At 39.0% G+C, this 12,183-nt stretch overlaps 1 pseudogene; it reads right to left on the reverse strand.

Moving 5' to 3' along the window:
- Positions 1-4,618: 4,618 nt before the first annotated feature.
- Positions 4,619-5,078, reverse strand: LOC114633623 (annotated as a pseudogene).
- Positions 5,079-12,183: the final 7,105 nt, after the last annotated feature.

The raw sequence follows: 12,183 nt of genomic DNA on the forward strand, positions 1-12,183 counted from the left end.
TGGGATCCACAGGTGGGCTTCAAATCCAGGGAAAGCCACCACTCCAGTTGTTGGGGGACCCATATGAAGACCAAGCTGTACATCTCTTACCTGTATGAGAGGCGTTTGGTGTAGTTCATGCTCACTTTGGATGGTTGGTTGTTCAGTATCTATAGGCCATCAAGATACCAGAGTAGTAGATTTTGTTGGTCTTCCTGTGGGTTCCCTATCTTCTTTGGGAACTTCAGTCCTTCCCTGATCTCTTCCGCACAACTGGCCAAGTTTTATCTAATGCTTGGCTGTTTGTCTCTGCATCTATTTCTGTTATCTGTTCATTACAGCCTCTCAGAAGTGAGGTGTGCTACAGTCCTATTTGCAAGCATAACAGGATTTCATTAATAGTCTGAGGGACTGGTTCTTGCCCCATATGGAATGGGTCTCAATTTGGCCCAATTGTTGTTTGGCCACTCTCTCCTCTGATCTGCTCTTGTCCCTATTTGTCTTATAGACAGGACAGATATTAAATGAAGAAATATTTGGTGATGTCCTTATTTTTCCACTGAGAGACCTACTTGGCTACAGGAAGTGGCCAATTCATGCTCCACATCTTCCATTCCTAGTAGTTTTTGCTAGAGTCTTACAGTAGTCATCCTGTGGGCTTCTCCTTCCCAGGTTTCTTGCAGGTCTTTGAGATTTCTTCTGAATTCCTACACCCTGAATTTTTATTATCTCCTCTGCTTTCCCTCCACCGCCCCTCCCTCCTCCCACCTACAACTTCCTTCCCTATTTCTTCTTTCACCCATTTCCCTTCCACTGTCCACCACTGAAATCTTAGGAGAAAAAGTCAACCAGCCTTCCTTGACCCTCTTACATATTTGCATTCTTTGTGTCTGTGGATTTTCCTATGGTTATTCTATACATTATTTGTAATATCCACTTATAAGTCAGTACATAACACTCATGTATTTTTGGGTCTGGTTTGTCCCACTCAAGATGACATTTTCTTACTCTATCCATTTGACTGCCTGATGTCTTTGTTTTTAATGATTCAGTGTTCCTTGTGTAATTGAGTGACATTTCCATTATCTATTCTTCAGTTGAGGGACTTGAAGGTTTTCTTTTTTTCAGTTTCTATAATGAATAAAGCTACTATTAACATAGTTGAACAAGTGTTTTGGTGGTATAATTGAACATTTTGGGGGTATATGTCCAGGAGTGATATTGCTGGGTCTTGAGTTAGAACTATTCCCACTTTTCTTAGAAACTGACAAAATGATTTCCAAAGTGGTTCTTCAAGTTTGCACACCCACCAACAATACAAGAGTGTTTCCCTGGCTCCACATTCTCTCCAGCATTTGCTATCTGAGTTTTTGATGTTAGCAATTCCAATGGTTGTAAGATTAATCCTCAGAGTTGTTTTGGTTTGAATTTCCCTGGTGACTCAAGGTTTTGAACATTTATTTAAATATTCCTTGATCATTCACAGTTCTTCTGTCGAGAATTCTCTGATTAGCACTGTACCCTAGACTTTAATAGGGATATTTGCGCAGTTGCTGTCTAACCTCCTGGGCTCTTTAGAAATGTTGAATATTAACCCTCTGTCAGATGAACGGTTAGTGAAGATTCTCTCCCAATCTGTATGCTGCTGTTTATTCCTAATGACACTGTCTTTTACCTTCCCAAAGTCTCTGAGCTTCATGCGGTCCCATTTATCAATTGTTAATCTTAGTGTCTGACCCATTGTTCTTCTTGTCAGTAAATTTTCTCCTTGACCACATTTTCTTCTATGAGAGATAATGTGTCTGCTGTTATGTTGAGGTCCTTGATCCTACATGACTAGGGTTTTGTGCAGGGTCATACATACGGATCTGTTTGCATTTTTCTACATGTAGATATGCAGTTAGATTAGCAATATTCCTTGAAGACGATTTTATCTGTTTTCATTGTATGGTTTTATTTCTTTTTCAAAAATCAAGTGTGTGTAGTGTGTACTGGTCACCTTGTTTGTTCCTGTACCAACACCATGCAGTTTTCTCACTCTTGCTCTCTAGGACAGCCTAAGGTTAGGGACAGTGTTTTTTCCTTCAGAGTTGTTTGGGCTATCCTGGATTTTTTGGTTTTCTATATGAACTTGAGAGTTTCTCTTTCAATGTTTGCGAATATTTTTGTTAGACTTTTCATGGGAATTGCATTGAAGTTGTAGAATGCTTTTTGTAAGGTGTCCATTTTCACTATGTTAATCCTACCTATCCATGTGCATGAGTGATCTTTCTATCTTCTGATATCCTTTTCAGTTTCTTTCTTCAGGGATATGAAGTTCTTGTCATACAGAACTTTTACTTGCTTGGTCAAAGTTACACCAAGGTATATTATATTATTTGTGGAAATTATGAAGGGTGTTGCATCCCTTTCGTTTTTCTTGAGATATTTCTAGTTTGTATGAATTAGTACTACTGACTTTATTGACAATGTTTTTCCAGTCACTTTGGTGAAGACGCTTATCAGTTGTAGGATTACCAGGAAGAATTTTAGGAGTGAGATATTTATACCATTATATCATCTGGGAGGAGTGACACTTGACTTCTTTCTTTCCAGTTTGTTTCTCCTTGTTCTCCTTTGTTGTCTTCTTGTGCTAGCTAGTACCTCAAGTACTGTATTGCATAGATACAGAGTAGAGATCTTCGTATTATCCCTGATTTCAGTGAAAGTTCTTTAAGTTTTCTCTCAACTTAATTTGAAGTCGTCTATTGGCTTGCTTCATATTGATTTTATTATTTTTAGATATGTATGCTATATCTCAGGTCTCCTCAAGAGCTTTGATATAGAGTGTCTTTGATCTTTACAAACACCTTTTCAGCCTCCACTGATATGATCATGTGATTTTTTTTCTACCAGTTTGTTTGGGTTTGGTGTGAGTTCATTTTCATTGAATTTTAGAAAGTCTTTAACTTCTTTCTTCCTGGACCCAGTGATCAGAAGACAAAGAATATTTAGTTCATGTTCATGTAGAAAATTTTACCTTGTACAGCTTTCTGTTTTTCACCTTCCCTCTGAGGAAGATGTGCTAGCTAACAATAGTGCTCAATAGTGATTTTTGTCTGTTTCCTTCTTTTCTCCCAGAATTTGCTGGAGTCTCTAGGTAACAGATATACATTAGTTGCAGTTACCTAATACCTATGTGAAGTCACGGAAACTGAAATCATATTTAGTATCCTAAATCTCACTCTAATTGATAATCTCCTTGGAACAATTCTGTCTGAGAAGTTGATAGATAACCCTGCTGTAAGTTAATAATGGACTGTGCAAGCTATCCTCCTTGATTCCAGGAGGAAGAAGAGGAAATGCCTGCTGAGTGCTCAAAGACAGAAAGATAGGTCATGGGAGGACAGGCACAAGTGCTACTGAAACAGAATTCTTTGTGGATCAGGAAAGGGTCAAGTCCATGTAGAATCCTAGACCCTGAAACTCTATGGTATGTGCTTTCAGCACATTCTACTCCCAAGGGAGGTGCTCATGTTCCTCAAGAATCTAATGTGTATACCCAAATTCAGCTGTTTTTAGAAATGTTATCACATAGAATAATCAGCAATCAACTATATATCTCACAATATAGCTTGCAGTGATACATGTAAAGATGTATGTATAATTTGACAAGTCATGCTCCTTCATATCCCCATTAGTTATCCATTGGCTCTTCATCCTGAAGTACTGCTGTCTAATAGAATTACCTAGAGATGCTAAGAACAATGAGATATGGTTTATTCATTTGTTTTGTGTTGTATGTGTGTGATGTGATAATGGGGTTTTAGGTCCCAAAGATATGTGGAGATGGGAAGACAACTCTGTGTGATCGTCATTTGACAATCATTTTAGGATGATCAATGTCATTTTGCCAACCTTGCACACCAGAGTGATTTCACACTGAGCCTTTTCATAGATGGTCAGATAAGAATTGGTGAAAGAACCATTTCACCAGAAAACAGTCTTCTTTTTAGATTGTAAATATATTGTCTTATAAGAATGAAGGAAAACAGTAAAGTTGATAATAAATTTTATGTGCAAAAGAAAATGGTGTATTGGTATATCTCTTTTAGATTATCTTATTTCATTCTTAGGTGGAAACATTTCTTGAGAACACATTTCCCAGAACCACAAATGAATGACGGACAACTGTCTCATTGGGTACATCTGGTTACCTCTAACCCTGATGACCTGAGATCAATCACTGATAGACCCATATAATCTAGAAATGTTTTTCTAATTTCTATACTTAGGTTCTGGCTTAAGTATGTCACACACCAGCGGTATATAAATATGTTATACAAGATAAGGAACAATAATATCACTTGTAGTCAAAACCTCCTTGGGTTTTATCTCTAGAATTCACAGAGTGGGAGTAAATAGACATCTGTTAGGTGTTTTCTCACTGCTACCTATACTAAGGGCACAGGTTTATATTCACAAACAGAATTCAAATATTTTTAACAGGAGGAAATTAACTGAGCAGAGAACCCCATTTTTGAGAACATATGAAATTATTTGCTAGTTTAAATTATTATTATAAAACTTCACTAGGTATAACTGAACCTCAAAACCATGAGGTTTACTGTTTAATTCTTACCTTGTCATTCATTCTTTATTTTTTCAGTTTTTGTGGTTTTATTTAAACACAAAACATGCATGCAAGCCATCTATTCATTTTCTTCGCTGCGTAGCCTGGCGTTGGGATTGGTGACTCTGATGGCCAGCTGTGCTGCTCTTTCTACAATGGCTTTTTGGTTCTTAGAAGACACATTGTGAGCAATCTCAGCACAGTAAGATTTGTTGCACATCAGTAGCACTTCCAGCTCCTTGACGTTGTGGACCAGAAACTTCCGGAAGCCACTAGGAGGCATGTGCTTGATTTTCTTGTTGCTCCAATAACCAATGTTGGGCATCAAGATCTTGCCCTTGAATCTTCTCCGAATCCTGTTGTCAATGCCTCTGGGTTTCCGCCAGTTTCGCTTAATCTTCACATATCAGTCTGACTGGTGCCTGACGAACTTCTTGGTCCTCTTTTTGTCGATCTTGGGCTTCACCAGGGGCCAGAGGGCAGTCATGATGCCGCAAAAAAGATGGCAGCCACCTCGCAGGCAGCACCTTGTCATTCATTCTTTGATTCAAATAAGTCATTGACAAAGCATCTCAGATGGTCTTAGAGGTGCATACCTGTAATCCCAGGACATTAGGAATGGTGATAGAACAGTCTCTGAATTTTAGGCCATGGTGGTATACATAGTGATTTCTTGGACAGTCATAATTTATAGTGACATTCTATCTCAAGGGAAAAAAACAAAAAGAAAGAGCATATCTCATTTTATTGAAATTTTCTTAATACAATCTGTCTGGTTTCTGGACTCATTTAGCATCAGTAGGATCCAAGAACAATGCATCGTAATTTTTGCTTCCTGTAAGGAAAAAAATGGAGCATGCATGCATGAAGATTGACTTGCTCAATTGGACCCTATTCTGTTTTTTTGATGCCTACAAGATATTCATTTAGAAACTCCGATGGTAACTCTAATTGATTAATTGACATCAAATCTGTCTTCATGGGACCCTGGACCTCAAACAGAAGTCACTCTAGAACTGTGAAAGTCAGGTATTTCGAAAGAACCATGCAGTATGGATGAACTCTTGGGAGTAGATTGGGGATTTGGATATAGAAGAAAGAGGAAGGCCCTCTAGAGTGCAATGTTTGGGGTTTACCTCAATACTATCTGGCTTCTATTGTACTCTCTGTATCCACTCAGCTGTGGTGCTTCAGTCCAGTCCAGTTCTTCCCCTCTTTTTTTTATCTAGGCAACTACACAGATTTGTCAGTAATAGCAGCCAGCATATCCCAAGTGGCAATCTCCAATTAGAACACAAAGCCTCTCAGTCCCTACCTCAATAAAGCAGTATAATGCCTGAATGGTAGGAATTAGAGATTCTAAAAGAGAAATTCACAGCTCTCCCTTTGGTTTTGGTGTAGTGTAATAGTGTACCCCCAAGAATTTTGAATTTCCCTTGGAATCTCATTTTCATAAGTGACTCATTCCTCTAAGTAAGGACTTTTATGCATAATAAATGTTTGTTAGCTAAATACTTTTCAGGAGAGAAAGGAGCTAAAATTCTGTAAAGACCCTAGAAGAGGGAGAATTTCTGTGTTTAAAGTCAGTCACACTGAACAAATTTGTTAATCTGTTTTCAATTTTCATTAGTAATTTCCTTTTTTTCATTTTACTCATTTTTGTTGTTTTATTTTCAAGAGTATTTTCACTGAGTCTCTGACTTGCCTAGAACACTTATCTGTTCTAGAACATCAGAGAATTCTCTCCACCTTGCTTCCAGATTACTGGCATTATAAGTGGGCATGTCAGCAAGGTTAATCAGTTCTTTTTAATTGACTTATTGAGGATAAGTCTCTCTGGTTAGGGTAGTTAAGGCACAGACTGTGGTCCTAACTGTAGTAACAGAAGTCTACTATAAAATGCAACCCTGCTAACTTAAACTCCAATGTCTTTCAAATTAGGGTCAGTATTGTTTTGCTTTATCATAATGTCTGTTATCAGTCACCTAAGGATTAGGACAGAGTTCTCTACTTACTCTATGGTTGGTGAAACCCAGACTCACAGTGTTAAGTCATTACCAAATAAACATATGGTTCTGCTCGTCTTACTCATGCTGTGTTTCTAATGATTCAGTAAATGAAATGGAAGCCACCTCAGCTAAACATGGTGACATAGGCCTATAATTATGGTGCTTGGAAAGTGGAAACAGAAGGTATGGGACAAGAGAAATTGATTAATTCCCTGCTTTCACAGTACTTAATATTAGCAATGAACAGTGAGGCAATCAATTTTAGATAATTGATAAGTATCCTGGTGGCCCATTTTTGCATCCAACACCAGTGATTCAAGAATCTGGATAAAAAACTGAACTTACTGAAAACTCAAATTACTGTAGTTACACTAGTCCTAACAAAAAGGATATCTAGGTCATGATTGGGTTCCTGCCTAATAAGACAATTTTCTTCCAAGTTTTAAGATGATACTACTGAGTGAATATGCTTACGTAATACTTGGCCTGCTCTCTGGAGCACATGATCACCAAGCCCACTTCAACTTTTAAAGCAATATTTAGCCAGTATAATTATGACATTTCCACCATCTCTCTTCTGTCTCCAAGTCCTTCTATAGACAACTCATTGTTTTTCATCTAAGGGCTATTTTTGCTTGAACAACAGTTACTGTTTGAATGTGACCTATGGTTGGCTGGAGGACTTCCCAGCTATGAAGCAAATTAATGGCTGACCTGGAATGTAGGTGTGGGATAGAATGTACACATGATGTACCCTGTTCCTTGATGGAAGAAGGAGACATGCTCTGGGTGACTGCAAGAATTTCTTCCTTACTACAAAGTTTTCAAACTCAGTCCCTATCTACCCCTATTGTGGAAGTGCAGGGCTGGGAAGGCTGTGCTGTCTGAGTCATTTCACCTCTTCTCATCCAGTAGCAGTGCTGCTACTTTCCTGAGGCCCAGCTGGGTGACCATGTCCAGTGATGGATTCTGGGCAGAGGTAACATCACTAGAAACAGTTGGAGGTACCTTGAGGTATCCTTCTTGGATTCTCCATTGAAGCAGCAGTAGTGAGCTGTGAGGTAGACAACAAGCAATACTATACTGAGTGTGGCAGCCAGGAAAGTCACTTCCACAAACAGGAAGAGCAGCTGGCTGAGTTGTCAGAATCTGATCTGCTGGGACTGGGATGGATTGTGAGCCAGACTATGGTTCTGTTCATACATGCAGTGAGCTGAGCAGAGGAAAACTATCTCACTAAATATGATTTAACCGAGAAAATAAAAGGAGTGAGAATAAAACATGGTCCTATTGAAGAATGCATCTGACTCTGACAGAGCATTTTGTGTTAGTAGATAGGGAAGAAGTCTAGGATAATCTTTCTGTGGAATTTGTATGACTTCTACCTGTATATCAAAGGTAGAGATGGTTTGCCACCATTAACAGCAAAAAGCTCACTAGGTAAATAAAATAATCCACTTGCAGCTTTTGGATTCAATGTGGTACTTTATCTACTTCACAGAGGAGGGGGCCTACCTTATTTTCCTATTGATCTGTGGATGATTTGTGCTCCTGAAGTCCTATTCCTTATTAAAGAGTAGAACTCTCAAGTATTAGAATTAGCCCCAGACAATGAGTTCCCATTTGGCTAATCAATGCAACATGGGCAGTCCTTGAACCATATTCAAACAACCAATCAAGCTGCAGTCAGCAAGTTTTATTTATGTATTTGAGTTCTTCATAGTCACACATATGTAACAAGGAAGAAATTGGCCGGGAAGAATTTAGGATGGGGAGGAGAGAATTAAGGGGATAAATTGTTGAAGGATATTTGATTTTGGTTCTTAGAAACCATAATTGGTAGTGAAATATCCAAGCTTAGGAAGATACTGCTTTTCAGATGCAGCTTGGTGTGTCCTGAAAAGATGTGGTTTGTGTGTTCCTCTGAATGTCTCAGTAGAAAAAATGCTAAAGAATGGAAATTTTCTGCCTATTTTAAGACAGATTGCTTGGGAGGGGTCTTGTGATCTTTGTTGGATGAGTTGAGGCAAAGTCAGCTTGGATGGCATTGAGATGCTCCTCAGTAAAGGTGAAAAGTTTTAGCTCCCTACACACTTGGCTTGGATCCTCCCACAACCACTACCACTGGGAACTGACCTGCTGCAGCCTGCCAAGTGTGTAGTGAGGGAGACAGAGCTTTCCTTTGTAACAAAAAGATATTTGAGAGTTCTCCTGGTGGGTACTCTCTTTGAACTATTTCTCTTGGCTTAGAAGAGCACTGTTGAGCCGGGCGGTGGTGGCTGTGTTCATCAAGTTACAGGTCTCAGCAGCCAACAATCCACATAAAGGCTAGTTTAAACAGTATTTGAGTAATGGTATTCCTTCTACCAGGAAATGGTCTGCTCTTTTTAAAAGTTAGTATGGCTGTATGTTTTTTCAATTACATTTATATTTGTAAAAAGTCAATCACTGGTTCTTTTTAAGTGCAGAACTGCTCTGATTTCTTACTTGTTTCCATTCTGTGATGTTTCCCAGGCACAAGAATTTCTTTCCACTTTTTACAAATGCTGCTTAGGACTAGGTCTCCTGAAGGCCAGGCTGGCTCATACTTTGTAATTGAGAATTGCATTGAACATGTAATGCTGTCTCTAAGGCCACCAGAGGGGAAGACAGTCCTGCATCTTTTCCAAGCTGGGCTTTGAGGGTGAAACTTTCCTGTTTTGACAGTACTTGACATTATCAGTACATAGTGAGGTCATCAATTTTATTTTCCATATGGATAATCACCTTGACTGGCCATTACTCTGTTCCACAGACAAGACAATTAATCATCTGGATAGAGGGCTGGAGAGATGGCTCAGAGGTTAAGAACACTGACTGTTCTTCCAGAGGTCCTGAGTTTGAATCCCAGCAACCACATGGTGGCACACAACCATCTGTAATTGGATTCGATGCAGTGTACTCATATATATTAAATAAATAAACAAATAAATAAATATATATTTTAAAAAATCTGGATAGAGAACTGAACTTATTGTCAACTGTTGTTGACACTAATGCAACGAGCTCAAATTACTGTAGTTACATATGTTTAGTTACCTAAAATGTAACATATGGGCACTGTGAGGGATTTTTATTATTTGCAGCATTTAAGATGGGAAAATTCTTTTTTGATCTGCAAGTCTTGATTGACAAGAAAAATTAATCTGGGCTAGGGCTTCTGGTGAGAGCTTACATATGTAAAGGGTATTGAAGATGGAAGTTCTTTCTCTTTCTCTTCTTGTCACATGCTGGCTAACAAGGTCACTTTATTTCTCTGGCATTGAGGCTCCTTCTTTGGAATTCTTTTATATGCTGAAGATCAGTTGAGACATAGAGGCACTCCTGTATTCTTCAACTTTCTGTTGGTTCACAGCCCTTGTTTTACTAGCTGGACCAGATTCTGTAAGCCAGAGTACATATCCACATTCTACACACATAGAGAGTTCCATGCTGTGAGTTCTGTTCCTCTGGAATACCATTACTAATACAGATAAGAGTTTTCACCTTCCCACCGAGGAAGATGTGCTGGCTAACATAGTTCTCCATAGTGATTGACATCCATTCCCTGCTTTTCTCCCAGGGTTGTTTGGAGTCTCATATGTAGCAGTTGAATATTAGCTGCAGTTTTCCTGAAGTTAGTATAAAATCAGAGAAACAAACATCACATTTTGTGTCCTAAAGTCTCTCTTTAATTGTTAATATCCTTGGGACCTATAGTTTACTCTTTTCCAAGTTGAATAACTTACTGTGATTCCTCAGAAGAAGATGGGGCAGGGCGAGGAGGAGGAGGAAGGGTGGCAGCAGCTGTGGAGGAACTGGAAGAAGAAATTCCTGCTGTGTTCTGAATAAGAAAGATAGACTATTGGAGGACAAGACAGAAACAAAAATCTTGCAGATGTGAACAGGGTCAGCTCCTGGACTAGAATCCTGGGTCAGGAATCTCTATGCTGTGTGTCTTCAGGACACTCTAATCCTAAGGGAGGTGGTCATATCAATCAAGATTCACTAGCCAGTGAGGGACTCCAGACAGGCCCTCCAGTAGAAGTAGGGTGTTCTTCCAGGTGCCTTGGTCCCCCATTGGTTCATCTAGGTTGTTGATCAGGCTTGATGATTGGTCTGATATGTTTTGATCTCTGCTGCCTTGTGCCTAATAAGAGTGCCAGGGGTCTCCAAGGTGGCTACTTGGTGAGCAGGAGACTCCTACCTGTAACCAGAAAGGGCAGGTTCCTAAGCACCTGGATTTGGGGTGGTGAGAGATAGAGGGTTCCAGCCCTGGCATTTCTTCTAAGTTCCTTTTGAGTCAGCAGAAGGGGAAGAGTGTCTGCAAGGGCAAAACTTGGTCTTCAGAGTTATTTAAGATTGCCATTTAGTATTAAGATGTTTATCTATTTTAAGTCTAAGTGAGTTTGCAGCTATAGCTGACCTGCCCAAGATTCTCTGAGGCCAGGCCAGAAGCTGCAATCTCTGGTATTTAGCAACTCATTTTAAAACAGCAGGGATTAGTAAGTAGCCTTTGTTCTCTCTCCACAGAAACTGGGCTGCTCTAACTTCCAGCCTGCTAGTTGAAGTCACAGGAAGAAACATTGGATACTTTGCAACATGATTTTAATCTTTATTTCTGAGTTCTTCTAAAAAGTTTCCCACAAAATATTTCTAAGAAAAGGGAATCCAGTAATTAAGTAATGGATTAGTTGCTAGAGCCTTTTCCCTCTTGTCCAGATGCCTCTCACTTGTTAGGCTTAGCGGAGTTTGGAGCAATAAACTTTATTGAACCAAGAGGAGAGTCACTCTCACAGAAGGAAAGACTTTTACACAAGTAAATATGGATAAACTCACATAAATTCATATACAAATTCATACACCTTTGGGAGGGTAGGTTGATCCAATGTATATTGAATTTCTAAATGGATGGGACTCCTTTGCAGCCGTGTCCAATCCAGTTGCACAGTTACTTCAGCTCAGCGGGTTGAGAAGCTTGGCATAGTTTCAGCTGTGTGTTAGGTTTCTGCAGCTAACATTGCACATAGCAGGAAAGTTAAGCTGTTGTTATCTTATGGCATTCTCTCTAACATTCTGCACTTTTTCAGAATCGGTACTTATACATTCTCCTTTACCAATAACCAGACCAACCCCAAATGGCTTCTCAGCTCTCTCTTCTGTAGAAGATTCTGATGCTAGGAATATTTGCCCAAAGACACATGATTAAATACATACTGCTATCTATTATACTTTTAATATGTTTTATACATTATAGTGTGCTTAGTGAATCAAAGTCAGCTGGGCATCTAAATCAGACCCTGTCTCAAACAAAGGAAATAATCAGAATTGTATTTGTGATAGGCTTATCAGATTCCAGTTTTTCTTTCTTTTACCAATTAATCTTAATGATAAAATTCGATTCCAAGTAAAAAGTCACCTTCTTTTTTTTGACTTGTTCTTTATCATCTTGTGATTTCCACATCACAGATGGTTTCCAATGTTCCTGGTATATTCTGATAACTGGGAGATAGTGAACTAAGTTAGAAACTGAAAAAGATTCTACCTTTATAAGTACATTCTATC

The sequence above is a fragment of the Grammomys surdaster genome, unplaced genomic scaffold (genome assembly GCF_004785775.1).
Source record: "Grammomys surdaster isolate TR1022 unplaced genomic scaffold, NIH_TR_1.0 722, whole genome shotgun sequence".
Classification (NCBI taxonomy): domain Eukaryota; kingdom Metazoa; phylum Chordata; class Mammalia; order Rodentia; family Muridae; genus Grammomys; species Grammomys surdaster.